The sequence below is a fragment of the Castor canadensis genome, chromosome 17 (assembly GCF_047511655.1).
Source record: "Castor canadensis chromosome 17, mCasCan1.hap1v2, whole genome shotgun sequence".
Lineage (NCBI taxonomy): Eukaryota > Metazoa > Chordata > Mammalia > Rodentia > Castoridae > Castor > Castor canadensis.
In genome coordinates, this window is record NC_133402.1 from 36,341,077 (window position 1) to 36,359,778 (window position 18,702).

Consider the following 18,702-nt stretch of genomic DNA (forward strand, 5'->3'; position numbering starts at 1 on the left):
AGAAAGGGAGCCTATCTCCACCTAGAAAAACCTTTTTTGCCCTTAGTATTCATTTTAAAAACAAAATCATTTCTCAGAGGGCAACAGTATGCTTGAACATCCTGCTTCTAAAATACATGGTTTTATTCTTCGTGATATATGTGTTTCTTCAAATCAGCTGAATAGGCCTATTTGGAACAAAGGGAGCCTATGTCCACCTTGAAAAACATAACCTGTAGGCAGTGTTCCTCTCAAAAACTAACTCATGTTTCTCTGGGAAAGAATGTGTTAGATGCTCCTGCTTTGGACACTAACGGTTTTCTTTTGAGAGGTACATGTGTTTCTTCAACTCAGCTGAATAGGACGATTTAGAACAAAGAGTGGCTATATCCACCTTGAAAAATCTAAGTTGCAGGAAGTATTCCTTTCAAAATCTAATGCATTTCTCTCAGGGGAACAATGTGCTAGATGGGGACGTTTGTAACCTAGGTGGTTTTTCTGTAGAGATACATGTGTTGATTCAACTCACCTTAAAGGGCCTATTTGGAACATGGAGAGCCTATCTCCACCTGGAAAAACCTAAGTTCCAGGAAGTATTTCTTCCCAAAACGAACTCAGTTCTCACAGGGAGGCAATGTGCTTGATGCTCCTTGTTCTAACACAGATAGTTTTCCTTTGAGACACACCTGTGTTTCCTCATCTTAGCTGGATAGGACTATTCGGGAAAAAATGAGCTTTTCTCCAGTTGAAAACTCTGATGGGAAGTATGTATGGCATTCAAAATAAAATTCAAGCCTCACAGTGAAATAATGCCCTAGATGTTGAATCTTTCATCATAGATGGATTTCTAGGGAGACATATATTTCTTTTTCCCACTCGGCTAAATAGGACCGTTTGGAACAGCGGAGCCAAATCTGCACCTTGAGAAATCTATGGTGCAGATAGTATTCCTTTCATAAACTAACTCAGTTCTCACAGGGAAGCAATGTGCTCGATAGTTCTGCTTCTGACACAAATGGTTTCATTTTGAGATATGCATGTATTTCTTCCACTCAGTTGAAAAGGACGATTTGGTAGAATAATAGCCTGTCTAAACCTTGACAATCTTATGTTGCAGGAGGTATTTTTTTCAAAAACCACCTCAGTTCTCACAGGGAAACAATGTGATAGACGTTCCTGCTTGTGACACTACCTGTTTTCCTTTGACAAATACTTGTCTTTCTTCAAGTCAGCTGACAAGACTTACTTGGAAAAAACATAGCCTATCCCAACTTTGAAAAACGAAGCTGCAGGAAATACTACCTCCGAAAACTGACTCAGTTCTCACAGGTAAACACTCTTGTAAATGTTCCTCCTTCGAGCACAAATGGCTTTCCTTCGAGAGATACATGTGTTTATTCAACTCAGCTTCACCGGCCTATTTCGAAGAAAGAGAGCCTACTCCACATGGAAAACCTAAGATGCAGAAAGTATTTCTTTCAAAAACTAATTCAAATCTTACAGGAAAACAATGTGCTAGCTGCTCCTGGTCCTAACACAGAGAGTTTTCTTTTGAGAGATACGTGTGCTTCTCCAACTTAGCTTGATAGGCCTGTTTGGAACAAAGTGAGCTTTTCTCCAACTTCAAAACTCTGATTGGAAGTACGTAATCCTTCAAAAGCTAAATCTATTCTCATGGGGAAATGATGTCCCAGATGTTGAAGCATGTAACGTACATGGTTTTCTTTGGAGAGATATATGCGTTTGTTCCACTTGGCTAAATAGGCCTACTTGGAACAAACAAAACCAATATACACCTAGAAAAACCCAAGTTGTAGGACGTATTCTCTCAACAACTTGCTCAGTTCTCACAGGGAAACAATGTGCTAGATTCTCCTGCTTCTAACACAGATGGTATTCTTTCAAGGGATCCGTGGGTTCCTTCACGCCTGCTGAACAGGACTGTTCGGAATAAAGAGAGGCTATATCCACATTGCAAAACCTATACTGCAGGATGTATTCCTACCAAAAACTAATGCATTTCTCACAGGGAAACAAGGTGCTAGAGGCCCCTGTTTCTAACACTGAGGGTTTTCTTTCAAGAGCACATGTGTTCCTTCAAGTCAGCTGAATAGGTCTATTTTGAAAGAAGAGAGGCTTTCTTCTTGTGAAATAAAAGAATTTCCAGAAAGTACTCCTTTCAACAGCTAACTCTATTCTCAGAGGGAAACAATGTCTTAGATGCTGCTGCTTCTTCCACACATGGATTACTCTTGTGACATTCTGTGTTTCTTCAATTTAGCTGAATCAGCCGATATGGAACAAATGGAGTCAACCACCACGTTGAAAAACCAAAGTTGCAGGAAGTATTCCTATCAAAGTCAACTCAATCCTTCCAGGGAAAGAATGTGCAAGATGCTCCTGTTCCTAACATAAGTGGTTTTCTCTTGAGAGATACATGTGTTTCTTCAAGTTAGCTTGATAGGCCGATTTGGAACAAAATAAGCCTTTCTCCACCTTGAAAACTCTGATTGGCGGGACGTATTCCTTTCTGAAACTAACCCACTAGTTAAAGGAAACAATGTGCTAGATGCTACGACATCTAACAGAGAATTTTCTTTTACAATATAAATGTGTTCCTTCAACTCTGCTGAATAACCTCTTGGGAACAAAGAGAGCCTCTCACCATCTTGAAAATCATACCTTGCAGGAAGTATTCCTTTCCAAAACTAACTCAATTCTCGGAGTGAAACAAAGTGCGAGATGCTCCTTGTTCGTTCAAAGATTGTTTTCTTTCGAGAAATACATGTATTTCTTCAACTCAACTGAATAGACCTCTTTGGAACACAGAGAGACTATCTCCACCTTGATAACCGCAAAATGCAGAAATATGCCTTTCAAAAACTAATTCAATTCTCACAGGGAAACACTGTGCTGGATGCTCCTACGTCTAATGCAGATGGGTTTGTTTCGAAAGATACATGTGTGTTTTCACGTTGCTGGACAGACCTAGGTAGAACAAAATTTGCCTTTCTCCACCTTGAGTATTCTGGTTGACAGCACGTCTTCCTTTCCAAAACTACGTGAAATCACACAGGGAAACAATGTGCTCCTTGGTTCTGCTTCTAACACACATGATTTTCTTTGGAGACATACATGTGGTTCTTCAACTGAGATGAAAAGGTCTATTTGGAACAAACAGAGTTTATCACTGACTTGAAATACGTAATTTGCAGGCAGTGTCCTTTGAAAAACGAACTCAGTTCTCACAGCGTGCCTATGTTCTAAATTTTCCTGCTTCTAGCCCAAATGGGTTTCTTTGGAGAGATACAGCTGTTTAGTTCACTCAGCTGCATAGGCCTACTTGGATCAAAGAGAGTCTATATAACCTGAAAACAATCTAAGTTTAAGAAAGTATCCTTTCAAAACAGAACTCATTTCTCACATCGAAGCATCCTGCTCGGTTCCCCTCCTACTTATACAAATGCTATTCTTTTGTGAGATACATGTGTATCCTCAACTCAGCTGAAAAGGCCTATTTGGAACAACTTAGCCTATCTCCACATGGAGAATCCTACGTGGTGGATGTATTCCTTTCAAAATCGAACACATTTCTCACATGGAAACAATGTGTTGAGGCTGAAGTTCATAATATTGATGGTTTCTTTGGAGAAATACATGTGTTTCTTCAACCGAGCTGAATATTCCCATTTAGATGTAAGAGAGCCTAACACCATCTTGAAAAATCTCCTTTCCAGGAAGTATTACTTTCCAAAACTTTCTCCATTCTCACAGGGACGCCATGGGCTACATGCTCTTGTTTCTAATACAGATGGGTTTGTTTCGAGAGATACATGTGTTTCTTCAAGTTACTGGACAGGCCTTTTTGGAACAACATGAGCCTTTCTCCACCTTGAAAACTATGATTGTCAGGAAGAATTCCTTTCATTAACTATCTCCATGCTCACCAAGAAGCAATGTGCTCGAAGTTCCTGCTTCTAACACGGAAGGTTTTCTTTGGAGAGATCCGCGTGTTTGCTCAACTCAGCAGAACAGGTGTATTTAGAACAAAGAGAGCCAATGTCCACCTTGAAAAAGGTAAGATTCAGGACTTCTTTCTTTCAAAAACCAACTCAATTCTCAAAGGGGAGCAATGTGCAAGATCCTCCTCCGTTTTGCCCAGATGATGTTCTTCTGAGAGACACGTGTTTGTTCACTCAGCTCGATAGATCTATTTGCAAAAAAGGGAGCCTGTCTCCACCTTGAAAACCCTAAGTTGCAGGAAGTGGTCGTCTCAAAATCTCACTCTGTTCTCCCAGGGAAACCATGTGCTAGCAGGTGCACCTTCTCTCATAGATGGTTCTCTTGGAGACAGAAATGTGGTTCTTCAACGCAGCTGAATAGGCCTATTTGGCACAACGAGATTGTCTTTCGACATTGAAGACCTAAGTAACTGGAGGTATTGGGTTTAAAAACTCACTCAGTCTGAGAGGGAAACAATGTGCTAGATACTCCAGCTTCTAACCTAGATGGTTTTCTTTGCAGAGATGCGTGATTCTTTTCAAATCAGCAGAATGGGTGTATAGGGAACAAAGAGAACCTATCCCCATCTTGAAAACTCTGAATGGCAGGACGTATTTCTCTCAAAAGGTAACTCAGCTCTCGGCGGGAGACAATGTGATAGATGCTCCTCCTTCTTACCCAGATGGTCTTCTTTCAAGAGACACATGCATCTCTTCAACTGAGCTGAAGAAGCCTATTTGGCAGAAAGGGAGCCTATCTCCACCTAGAAAAACCTTTTTTGCCCTTAGTATTCATTTTAAAAACAAAATCATTTCTCAGAGGGCAACAGTATGCTTGAACATCCTGCTTCTAAAATACATGGTTTTCTTCTTCGTGATATATGTGTTTCTTCAAATCAGCTGAATAGGCCTATTTGGAACAAAGGGAGCCTATGTCCACCTTGAAAAACATAACCTGTAGGCAATGTTCCTCTCAAAAACTAACTCATGTTTCTCTGGGAAAGAATGTGTTAGATGCTCCTGCTTTGGACACTAACGGTTTTCTTTTGAGAGGTACATGTGTTTCTTCAACTCAGCTGAATAGGACGATTTAGAACAAAGAGTGGCTATATCCACCTTGAAAAATCTAAGTTGCAGGAAGTATTCCTTTCAAAATCTAATGCATTTCTCTCAGGGGAACAATGTGCTAGATGGGGACGTTTGTAACCTAGGTGGTTTTTCTGTAGAGATACATGTGTTGATTCAACTCACCTTAAAGGGCCTATTTGGAACATGGAGAGCCTATCTCCACCTGGAAAAACCTAAGTTCCAGGAAGTATTTCTTCCCAAAACGAACTCAGTTCTCACAGGGAGGCAATGTGCTTGATGCTCCTTGTTCTAACACAGATAGTTTTCCTTTGAGACACACCTGTGTTTCCTCATCTTAGCTGGATAGGACTATTCGGGAAAAAATGAGCTTTTCTCCAGTTGAAAACTCTGATGGGAAGTATGTATGGCATTCAAAATAAAATTCAAGCCTCACAGTGAAATAATGCCCTAGATGTTGAATCTTTCATCATAGATGGATTTCTAGGGAGACATATATTTCTTTTTCCCACTCGGCTAAATAGGACCGTTTGGAACAGCGGAGCCAAATCTGCACCTTGAGAAATCTATGGTGCAGATAGTATTCCTTTCATAAACTAACTCAGTTCTCACAGGGAAGCAATGTGCTCGATAGTTCTGCTTCTGACACAAATGGTTTCATTTTGAGATATGCATGTATTTCTTCCACTCAGTTGAAAAGGACGATTTGGTAGAATAATAGCCTGTCTAAACCTTGACAATCTTATGTTGCAGGAGGTATTTTTTTCAAAAACCACCTCAGTTCTCACAGGGAAACAATGTGATAGACGTTCCTGCTTGTGACACTACCTGTTTTCCTTTGACAAATACTTGTCTTTCTTCAAGTCAGCTGACAAGACTTACTTGGAAAAAACATAGCCTATCCCAACTTTGAAAAACGAAGCTGCAGGAAATACTACCTCCGAAAACTGACTCAGTTCTCACAGGTAAACACTCTTGTAAATGTTCCTCCTTCGAGCACAAATGGCTTTCCTTCGAGAGATACATGTGTTTATTCAACTCAGCTTCACCGGCCTATTTCGAAGAAAGAGAGCCTACTCCACATGGAAAACCTAAGATGCAGAAAGTATTTCTTTCAAAAACTAATTCAAATCTTACAGGAAAACAATGTGCTAGCTGCTCCTGGTCCTAACACAGAGAGTTTTCTTTTGAGAGATACGTGTGCTTCTCCAACTTAGCTTGATAGGCCTGTTTGGAACAAAGTGAGCTTTTCTCCAACTTCAAAACTCTGATTGGAAGTACGTAATCCTTCAAAAGCTAAATCTATTCTCATGGGGAAATGATGTCCCAGATGTTGAAGCATGTAACGTACATGGTTTTCTTTGGAGAGATATATGCGTTTGTTCCACTTGGCTAAATAGGCCTACTTGGAACAAACAAAACCAATATACACCTAGAAAAACCCAAGTTGTAGGACGTATTCTCTCAACAACTTGCTCAGTTCTCACAGGGAAACAATGTGCTAGATTCTCCTGCTTCTAACACAGATGGTATTCTTTCAAGGGATCCGTGGGTTCCTTCACGCCTGCTGAACAGGACTGTTCGGAATAAAGAGAGGCTATATCCACATTGCAAAACCTATACTGCAGGATGTATTCCTACCAAAAACTAATGCATTTCTCACAGGGAAACAAGGTGCTAGAGGCCCCTGTTTCTAACACTGAGGGTTTTCTTTCAAGAGCACATGTGTTCCTTCAAGTCAGCTGAATAGGTCTATTTTGAAAGAAGAGAGGCTTTCTTCTTGTGAAATAAAAGAATTTCCAGAAAGTACTCCTTTCAACAGCTAACTCTATTCTCAGAGGGAAACAATGTCTTAGATGCTGCTGCTTCTTCCACACATGGATTACTCTTGTGACATTCTGTGTTTCTTCAATTTAGCTGAATCAGCCGATATGGAACAAATGGAGTCAACCACCACGTTGAAAAACCAAAGTTGCAGGAAGTATTCCTATCAAAGTCAACTCAATCCTTCCAGGGAAAGAATGTGCAAGATGCTCCTGTTCCTAACATAAGTGGTTTTCTCTTGAGAGATACATGTGTTTCTTCAAGTTAGCTTGATAGGCCGATTTGGAACAAAATAAGCCTTTCTCCACCTTGAAAACTCTGATTGGCGGGACGTATTCCTTTCTGAAACTAACCCACTAGTTAAAGGAAACAATGTGCTAGATGCTACGACATCTAACAGAGAATTTTCTTTTACAATATAAATGTGTTCCTTCAACTCTGCTGAATAACCTCTTGGGAACAAAGAGAGCCTCTCACCATCTTGAAAATCATACCTTGCAGGAAGTATTCCTTTCCAAAACTAACTCAATTCTCGGAGTGAAACAAAGTGCGAGATGCTCCTTGTTCGTTCAAAGATTGTTTTCTTTCGAGAAATACATGTATTTCTTCAACTCAACTGAATAGACCTCTTTGGAACACAGAGAGACTATCTCCACCTTGATAACCGCAAAATGCAGAAATATGCCTTTCAAAAACTAATTCAATTCTCACAGGGAAACACTGTGCTGGATGCTCCTACGTCTAATGCAGATGGGTTTGTTTCGAAAGATACATGTGTGTTTTCACGTTGCTGGACAGACCTAGGTAGAACAAAATTTGCCTTTCTCCACCTTGAGTATTCTGGTTGACAGCACGTCTTCCTTTCCAAAACTACGTGAAATCACACAGGGAAACAATGTGCTCCTTGGTTCTGCTTCTAACACACATGATTTTCTTTGGAGACATACATGTGGTTCTTCAACTGAGATGAAAAGGTCTATTTGGAACAAACAGAGTTTATCACTGACTTGAAATACGTAATTTGCAGGCAGTGTCCTTTGAAAAACGAACTCAGTTCTCACAGCGTGCCTATGTTCTAAATTTTCCTGCTTCTAGCCCAAATGGGTTTCTTTGGAGAGATACAGCTGTTTAGTTCACTCAGCTGCATAGGCCTACTTGGATCAAAGAGAGTCTATATAACCTGAAAACAATCTAAGTTTAAGAAAGTATCCTTTCAAAACAGAACTCATTTCTCACATCGAAGCATCCTGCTCGGTTCCCCTCCTACTTATACAAATGCTATTCTTTTGTGAGATACATGTGTATCCTCAACTCAGCTGAAAAGGCCTATTTGGAACAACTTAGCCTATCTCCACATGGAGAATCCTACGTGGTGGATGTATTCCTTTCAAAATCGAACACATTTCTCACATGGAAACAATGTGTTGAGGCTGAAGTTCATAATATTGATGGTTTCTTTGGAGAAATACATGTGTTTCTTCAACCGAGCTGAATATTCCCATTTAGATGTAAGAGAGCCTAACACCATCTTGAAAAATCTCCTTTCCAGGAAGTATTACTTTCCAAAACTTTCTCCATTCTCACAGGGACGCCATGGGCTACATGCTCCTGTTTCTAATACAGATGGGTTTGTTTCGAGAGATACATGTGTTTCTTCAAGTTACTGGACAGGCCTTTTTGGAACAACATGAGCCTTTCTCCACCTTGAAAACTATGATTGTCAGGAAGAATTCCTTTCATTAACTATCTCCATGCTCACCAAAAAGCAATGTGCTCGAAGTTCCTGCTTCTAACACGGAAGGTTTTCTTTGGAGAGATCCGCGTGTTTGCTCAACTCAGCAGAACAGGTGTATTTAGAACAAAGAGAGCCAATGTCCACCTTGAAAAAGGTAAGATTCAGGACTTCTTTCTTTCAAAAACCAACTCAATTCTCAAAGGGGAGCAATGTGCAAGATCCTCCTCCGTTTTGCCCAGATGATGTTCTTCTGAGAGACACGTGTTTGTTCACTCAGCTCGATAGATCTATTTGCAAAAAAGGGAGCCTGTCTCCACCTTGAAAACCCTAAGTTGCAGGAAGTGGTCGTCTCAAAATCTCACTCTGTTCTCCCAGGGAAACCATGTGCTAGCAGGTGCACCTTCTCTCATAGATGGTTCTCTTGGAGACAGAAATGTGGTTCTTCAACGCAGCTGAATAGGCCTATTTGGCACAACGAGATTGTCTTTCGACATTGAAGACCTAAGTAACTGGAGGTATTGGGTTTAAAAACTCACTCAGTCTGAGAGGGAAACAATGTGCTAGATACTCCAGCTTCTAACCTAGATGGTTTTCTTTGCAGAGATGCGTGATTCTTTTCAAATCAGCAGAATGGGTGTATAGGGAACAAAGAGAACCTATCCCCATCTTGAAAACTCTGAATGGCAGGACGTATTTCTCTCAAAAGGTAACTCAGCTCTCGGCGGGAGACAATGTGATAGATGCTCCTCCTTCTTACCCAGATGGTCTTCTTTCAAGAGACACATGCATCTCTTCAACTGAGCTGAAGAAGCCTATTTGGCAGAAAGGGAGCCTATCTCCACCTAGAAAAACCTTTTTTGCCCTTAGTATTCATTTTAAAAACAAAATCATTTCTCAGAGGGCAACAGTATGCTTGAACATCCTGCTTCTAAAATACATGGTTTTCTTCTTCGTGATATATGTGTTTCTTCAAATCAGCTGAATAGGCCTATTTGGAACAAAGGGAGCCTATGTCCACCTTGAAAAACATAACCTGTAGGCAATGTTCCTCTCAAAAACTAACTCATGTTTCTCTGGGAAAGAATGTGTTAGATGCTCCTGCTTTGGACACTAACGGTTTTCTTTTGAGAGGTACATGTGTTTCTTCAACTCAGCTGAATAGGACGATTTAGAACAAAGAGTGGCTATATCCACCTTGAAAAATCTAAGTTGCAGGAAGTATTCCTTTCAAAATCTAATGCATTTCTCTCAGGGGAACAATGTGCTAGATGGGGACGTTTGTAACCTAGGTGGTTTTTCTGTAGAGATACATGTGTTGATTCAACTCACCTTAAAGGGCCTATTTGGAACATGGAGAGCCTATCTCCACCTGGAAAAACCTAAGTTCCAGGAAGTATTTCTTCCCAAAACGAACTCAGTTCTCACAGGGAGGCAATGTGCTTGATGCTCCTTGTTCTAACACAGATAGTTTTCCTTTGAGACACACCTGTGTTTCCTCATCTTAGCTGGATAGGACTATTCGGGAAAAAATGAGCTTTTCTCCAGTTGAAAACTCTGATGGGAAGTATGTATGGCATTCAAAATAAAATTCAAGCCTCACAGTGAAATAATGCCCTAGATGTTGAATCTTTCATCATAGATGGATTTCTAGGGAGACATATATTTCTTTTTCCCACTCGGCTAAATAGGACCGTTTGGAACAGCGGAGCCAAATCTGCACCTTGAGAAATCTATGGTGCAGATAGTATTCCTTTCATAAACTAACTCAGTTCTCACAGGGAAGCAATGTGCTCGATAGTTCTGCTTCTGACACAAATGGTTTCATTTTGAGATATGCATGTATTTCTTCCACTCAGTTGAAAAGGACGATTTGGTAGAATAATAGCCTGTCTAAACCTTGACAATCTTATGTTGCAGGAGGTATTTTTTTCAAAAACCACCTCAGTTCTCACAGGGAAACAATGTGATAGACGTTCCTGCTTGTGACACTACCTGTTTTCCTTTGACAAATACTTGTCTTTCTTCAAGTCAGCTGACAAGACTTACTTGGAAAAAACATAGCCTATCCCAACTTTGAAAAACGAAGCTGCAGGAAATACTACCTCCGAAAACTGACTCAGTTCTCACAGGTAAACACTCTTGTAAATGTTCCTCCTTCGAGCACAAATGGCTTTCCTTCGAGAGATACATGTGTTTATTCAACTCAGCTTCACCGGCCTATTTCGAAGAAAGAGAGCCTACTCCACATGGAAAACCTAAGATGCAGAAAGTATTTCTTTCAAAAACTAATTCAAATCTTACAGGAAAACAATGTGCTAGCTGCTCCTGGTCCTAACACAGAGAGTTTTCTTTTGAGAGATACGTGTGCTTCTCCAACTTAGCTTGATAGGCCTGTTTGGAACAAAGTGAGCTTTTCTCCAACTTCAAAACTCTGATTGGAAGTACGTAATCCTTCAAAAGCTAAATCTATTCTCATGGGGAAATGATGTCCCAGATGTTGAAGCATGTAACGTACATGGTTTTCTTTGGAGAGATATATGCGTTTGTTCCACTTGGCTAAATAGGCCTACTTGGAACAAACAAAACCAATATACACCTAGAAAAACCCAAGTTGTAGGACGTATTCTCTCAACAACTTGCTCAGTTCTCACAGGGAAACAATGTGCTAGATTCTCCTGCTTCTAACACAGATGGTATTCTTTCAAGGGATCCGTGGGTTCCTTCACGCCTGCTGAACAGGACTGTTCGGAATAAAGAGAGGCTATATCCACATTGCAAAACCTATACTGCAGGATGTATTCCTACCAAAAACTAATGCATTTCTCACAGGGAAACAAGGTGCTAGAGGCCCCTGTTTCTAACACTGAGGGTTTTCTTTCAAGAGCACATGTGTTCCTTCAAGTCAGCTGAATAGGTCTATTTTGAAAGAAGAGAGGCTTTCTTCTTGTGAAATAAAAGAATTTCCAGAAAGTACTCCTTTCAACAGCTAACTCTATTCTCAGAGGGAAACAATGTCTTAGATGCTGCTGCTTCTTCCACACATGGATTACTCTTGTGACATTCTGTGTTTCTTCAATTTAGCTGAATCAGCCGATATGGAACAAATGGAGTCAACCACCACGTTGAAAAACCAAAGTTGCAGGAAGTATTCCTATCAAAGTCAACTCAATCCTTCCAGGGAAAGAATGTGCAAGATGCTCCTGTTCCTAACATAAGTGGTTTTCTCTTGAGAGATACATGTGTTTCTTCAAGTTAGCTTGATAGGCCGATTTGGAACAAAATAAGCCTTTCTCCACCTTGAAAACTCTGATTGGCGGGACGTATTCCTTTCTGAAACTAACCCACTAGTTAAAGGAAACAATGTGCTAGATGCTACGACATCTAACAGAGAATTTTCTTTTACAATATAAATGTGTTCCTTCAACTCTGCTGAATAACCTCTTGGGAACAAAGAGAGCCTCTCACCATCTTGAAAATCATACCTTGCAGGAAGTATTCCTTTCCAAAACTAACTCAATTCTCGGAGTGAAACAAAGTGCGAGATGCTCCTTGTTCGTTCAAAGATTGTTTTCTTTCGAGAAATACATGTATTTCTTCAACTCAACTGAATAGACCTCTTTGGAACACAGAGAGACTATCTCCACCTTGATAACCGCAAAATGCAGAAATATGCCTTTCAAAAACTAATTCAATTCTCACAGGGAAACACTGTGCTGGATGCTCCTACGTCTAATGCAGATGGGTTTGTTTCGAAAGATACATGTGTGTTTTCACGTTGCTGGACAGACCTAGGTAGAACAAAATTTGCCTTTCTCCACCTTGAGTATTCTGGTTGACAGCACGTCTTCCTTTCCAAAACTACGTGAAATCACACAGGGAAACAATGTGCTCCTTGGTTCTGCTTCTAACACACATGATTTTCTTTGGAGACATACATGTGGTTCTTCAACTGAGATGAAAAGGTCTATTTGGAACAAACAGAGTTTATCACTGACTTGAAATACGTAATTTGCAGGCAGTGTCCTTTGAAAAACGAACTCAGTTCTCACAGCGTGCCTATGTTCTAAATTTTCCTGCTTCTAGCCCAAATGGGTTTCTTTGGAGAGATACAGCTGTTTAGTTCACTCAGCTGCATAGGCCTACTTGGATCAAAGAGAGTCTATATAACCTGAAAACAATCTAAGTTTAAGAAAGTATCCTTTCAAAACAGAACTCATTTCTCACATCGAAGCATCCTGCTCGGTTCCCCTCCTACTTATACAAATGCTATTCTTTTGTGAGATACATGTGTATCCTCAACTCAGCTGAAAAGGCCTATTTGGAACAACTTAGCCTATCTCCACATGGAGAATCCTACGTGGTGGATGTATTCCTTTCAAAATCGAACACATTTCTCACATGGAAACAATGTGTTGAGGCTGAAGTTCATAATATTGATGGTTTCTTTGGAGAAATACATGTGTTTCTTCAACCGAGCTGAATATTCCCATTTAGATGTAAGAGAGCCTAACACCATCTTGAAAAATCTCCTTTCCAGGAAGTATTACTTTCCAAAACTTTCTCCATTCTCACAGGGACGCCATGGGCTACATGCTCCTGTTTCTAATACAGATGGGTTTGTTTCGAGAGATACATGTGTTTCTTCAAGTTACTGGACAGGCCTTTTTGGAACAACATGAGCCTTTCTCCACCTTGAAAACTATGATTGTCAGGAAGAATTCCTTTCATTAACTATCTCCATGCTCACCAAAAAGCAATGTGCTCGAAGTTCCTGCTTCTAACACGGAAGGTTTTCTTTGGAGAGATCCGCGTGTTTGCTCAACTCAGCAGAACAGGTGTATTTAGAACAAAGAGAGCCAATGTCCACCTTGAAAAAGGTAAGATTCAGGACTTCTTTCTTTCAAAAACCAACTCAATTCTCAAAGGGGAGCAATGTGCAAGATCCTCCTCCGTTTTGCCCAGATGATGTTCTTCTGAGAGACACGTGTTTGTTCACTCAGCTCGATAGATCTATTTGCAAAAAAGGGAGCCTGTCTCCACCTTGAAAACCCTAAGTTGCAGGAAGTGGTCGTCTCAAAATCTCACTCTGTTCTCCCAGGGAAACCATGTGCTAGCAGGTGCACCTTCTCTCATAGATGGTTCTCTTGGAGACAGAAATGTGGTTCTTCAACGCAGCTGAATAGGCCTATTTGGCACAACGAGATTGTCTTTCGACATTGAAGACCTAAGTAACTGGAGGTATTGGGTTTAAAAACTCACTCAGTCTGAGAGGGAAACAATGTGCTAGATACTCCAGCTTCTAACCTAGATGGTTTTCTTTGCAGAGATGCGTGATTCTTTTCAAATCAGCAGAATGGGTGTATAGGGAACAAAGAGAACCTATCCCCATCTTGAAAACTCTGAATGGCAGGACATATTTCTCTCAAAAGGTAACTCAGCTCTCGGCGGGAGACAATGTGATAGATGCTCCTCCTTCTTACCCAGATGGTCTTCTTTCAAGAGACACATGCATCTCTTCAACTGAGCTGAAGAAGCCTATTTGGCAGAAAGGGAGCCTATCTCCACCTAGAAAAACCTTTTTTGCCCTTAGTATTCATTTTAAAAACAAAATCATTTCTCAGAGGGCAACAGTATGCTTGAACATCCTGCTTCTAAAATACATGGTTTTCTTCTTAGTGATATATGTGTTTCTTCAAATCAGCTGAATAGGCCTATTTGGAACAAAGGGAGCCTATGTCCACCTTGAAAAACATAACCTGTAGGCAGTGTTCCTCTCAAAAACTAACTCATGTTTCTCTGGGAAAGAATGTGTTAGATGCTCCTGCTTTGGACACTAACGGTTTTCTTTTGAGAGGTACATGTGTTTCTTCAACTCAGCTGAATAGGACGATTTAGAACAACGAGTGGCTATATCCACCTTGAAAAATCTAAGTTGCAGGAAGTATTGCTTTCAAAATCTAATGCATTTCTCTCAGGGGAACAATGTGCTAGATGGGGACGTTTGTAACCTAGGTGGTTTTTCTGTAGAGATACATGTGTTGATTCAACTCACCTTAAAGGGCCTATTTGGAACATGGAGAGCCTATCTCCACCTGGAAAAACCTAAGTTCCAGGAAGTATTTCTTCGCAAAACGAACTCAGTTCTCACAGGGAGGCAATGTGCTTGATGCTCCTTGTTCTAACACAGATAGTTTTCCTTTGAGACACACTTGTGTTTCCTCATCTTAGCTGGATAGGACTATTCGGGAAAAAATGAGCTTTTCTCCAGTTGAAAACTCTGATGGGAAGTATGTATGGCATTCAAAATAAAATTCAAGCCTCACAGTGAAATAATGCCCTAGATGTTGAATCTTTCATCATAGATGGATTTCTAGGGAGACATATATTTCTTTTTCCCACTCGGCTAAATAGGACCGTTTGGAACAGCGGAGCCAAATCTGCACCTTGAGAAATCTATGGTGCAGATAGTATTCCTTTCATAAACTAACTCAGTTCTCACAGGGAAGCAATGTGCTCGATAGTTCTGCTTCTGACACAAATGGTTTCATTTTGAGATATGCATGTATTTCTTCCACTCAGTTGAAAAGGACGATTTGGTAGAATAATAGCCTGTCTAAACCTTGACAATCTTATGTTGCAGGAGGTATTTTTTTCAAAAACCACCTCAGTTCTCACAGGGAAACAATGTGATAGACGTTCCTGCTTGTGACACTACCTGTTTTCCTTTGACAAATACTTGTCTTTCTTCAAGTCAGCTGACAAGACTTACTTGGAAAAAACATAGCCTATCCCAACTTTGAAAAACGAAGCTGCAGGAAATACTACCTCCGAAAACTGACTCAGTTCTCACAGGTAAACACTCTTGTAAATGTTCCTCCTTCGAGCACAAATGGCTTTCCTTCGAGAGATACATGTGTTTATTCAACTCAGCTTCACCGGCCTATTTCGAAGAAAGAGAGCCTACTCCACATGGAAAACCTAAGATGCAGAAAGTATTTCTTTCAAAAACTAATTCAAATCTTACAGGAAAACAATGTGCTAGCTGCTCCTGGTCCTAACACAGAGAGTTTTCTTTTGAGAGATACGTGTGCTTCTCCAACTTAGCTTGATAGGCCTGTTTGGAACAAAGTGAGCTTTTCTCCAACTTCAAAACTCTGATTGGAAGTACGTAATCCTTCAAAAGCTAAATCTATTCTCATGGGGAAATGATGTCCCAGATGTTGAAGCATGTAACGTACATGGTTTTCTTTGGAGAGATATATGCGTTTGTTCCACTTGGCTAAATAGGCCTACTTGGAACAAACAAAACCAATATACACCTAGAAAAACCCAAGTTGTAGGACGTATTCTCTCAACAACTTGCTCAGTTCTCACAGGGAAACAATGTGCTAGATTCTCCTGCTTCTAACACAGATGGTATTCTTTCAAGGGATCCGTGGGTTCCTTCACGCCTGCTGAACAGGACTGTTCGGAATAAAGAGAGGCTATATCCACATTGCAAAACCTATACTGCAGGATGTATTCCTACCAAAAACTAATGCATTTCTCACAGGGAAACAAGGTGCTAGAGGCCCCTGTTTCTAACACTGAGGGTTTTCTTTCAAGAGCACATGTGTTCCTTCAAGTCAGCTGAATAGGTCTATTTTGAAAGAAGAGAGGCTTTCTTCTTGTGAAATAAAAGAATTTCCAGAAAGTACTCCTTTCAACAGCTAACTCTATTCTCAGAGGGAAACAATGTCTTAGATGCTGCTGCTTCTTCCACACATGGATTACTCTTGTGACATTCTGTGTTTCTTCAATTTAGCTGAATCAGCCGATATGGAACAAATGGAGTCAACCACCACGTTGAAAAACCAAAGTTGCAGGAAGTATTCCTATCAAAGTCAACTCAATCCTTCCAGGGAAAGAATGTGCAAGATGCTCCTGTTCCTAACATAAGTGGTTTTCTCTTGAGAGATACATGTGTTTCTTCAAGTTAGCTTGATAGGCCGATTTGGAACAAAATAAGCCTTTCTCCACCTTGAAAACTCTGATTGGCGGGACGTATTCCTTTCTGAAACTAACCCACTAGTTAAAGGAAACAATGTGCTAGATGCTACGACATCTAACAGAGAATTTTCTTTTACAATATAAATGTGTTCCTTCAACTCTGCTGAATAACCTCTTGGGAACAAAGAGAGCCTCTCACCATCTTGAAAATCATACCTTGCAGGAAGTATTCCTTTCCAAAACTAACTCAATTCTCGGAGTGAAACAAAGTGCGAGATGCTCCTTGTTCGTTCAAAGATTGTTTTCTTTCGAGAAATACATGTATTTCTTCAACTCAACTGAATAGACCTCTTTGGAACACAGAGAGACTATCTCCACCTTGATAACCGCAAAATGCAGAAATATGCCTTTCAAAAACTAATTCAATTCTCACAGGGAAACACTGTGCTGGATGCTCCTACGTCTAATGCAGATGGGTTTGTTTCGAAAGATACATGTGTGTTTTCACGTTGCTGGACAGACCTAGGTAGAACAAAATTTGCCTTTCTCCACCTTGAGTATTCTGGTTGACAGCACGTCTTCCTTTCCAAAACTACGTGAAATCACACAGGGAAACAATGTGCTCCTTGGTTCTGCTTCTAACACACATGATTTTCTTTGGAGACATACATGTGGTTCTTCAACTGAGATGAAAAGGTCTATTTGGAACAAACAGAGTTTATCACTGACTTGAAATACGTAATTTGCAGGCAGTGTCCTTTGAAAAACGAACTCAGTTCTCACAGCGTGCCTATGTTCTAAATTTTCCTGCTTCTAGCCCAAATGGGTTTCTTTGGAGAGATACAGCTGTTTAGTTCACTCAGCTGCATAGGCCTACTTGGATCAAAGAGAGTCTATATAACCTGAAAACAATCTAAGTTTAAGAAAGTATCCTTTCAAAACAGAACTCATTTCTCACATCGAAGCATCCTGCTCGGTTCCCCTCCTACTTATACAAATGCTATTCTTTTGTGAGATACATGTGTATCCTCAACTCAGCTGAAAAGGCCTATTTGGAACAACTTAGCCTATCTCCACATGGAGAATCCTACGTGGTGGATGTATTCCTTTCAAAATCGAACACATTTCTCACATGGAAACAATGTGTTGAGGCTGAAGTTCATAATATTGATGGTTTCTTTGGAGAAATACATGTGTTTCTTCAACCGAGCTGAATATTCCCATTTAGATGTAAGAGAGCCTAACACCATCTTGAAAAATCTCCTTTCCAGGAAGTATTACTTTCCAAAACTTTCTCCATTCTCACAGGGACGCCATGGGCTACATGCTCCTGTTTCTAATACAGATGGGTTTGTTTCGAGAGATACATGTGTTTCTTCAAGTTACTGGACAGGCCTTTTTGGAACAACATGAGCCTTTCTCCACCTTGAAAACTATGATTGTCAGGAAGAATTCCTTTCATTAACTATCTCCATGCTCACCAAGAAGCAATGTGCTCGAAGTTCCTGCTTCTAACACGGAAGGTTTTCTTTGGAGAGATCCGCGTGTTTGCTCAACTCAGCAGAACAGGTGTATTTAGAACAAAGAGAGCCAATGTCCACCTTGAAAAAGGTAAGATTCAGGACTTCTTTCTTTCAAAAACCAACTCAATTCTCAAAGGGGAGCAATGTGCAAGATCCTCCTCCGTTTTGCCCAGATGATGTTCTTCTGAGAGACACGTGTTTGTTCACTCAGCTCGATAGATCTATTTGCAAAAAAGGGAGCCTGTCTCCACCTTGAAAACCCTGAGTTGCAGGAAGTGGTCGTCTCAAAATCTCACTCTGTTCTCCCAGGGAAACCATGTGCTAGCAGGTGCACCTTCTCTCATAGATGGTTCTCTTGGAGACAGAAATGTGGTTCTTCAACGCAGCTGAATAGGCCTATTTGGCACAACGAGATTGTCTTTCGACATTGAAGACCTAAGTAACTGGAGGTATTGGGTTTAAAAACTCACTCAGTCTGAGAGGGAAACAATGTGCTAGATACTCCAGCTTCTAACCTAGATGGGTTTCTTTGCAGAGATGCGTGATTCTTTTCAAATCAGCAGAA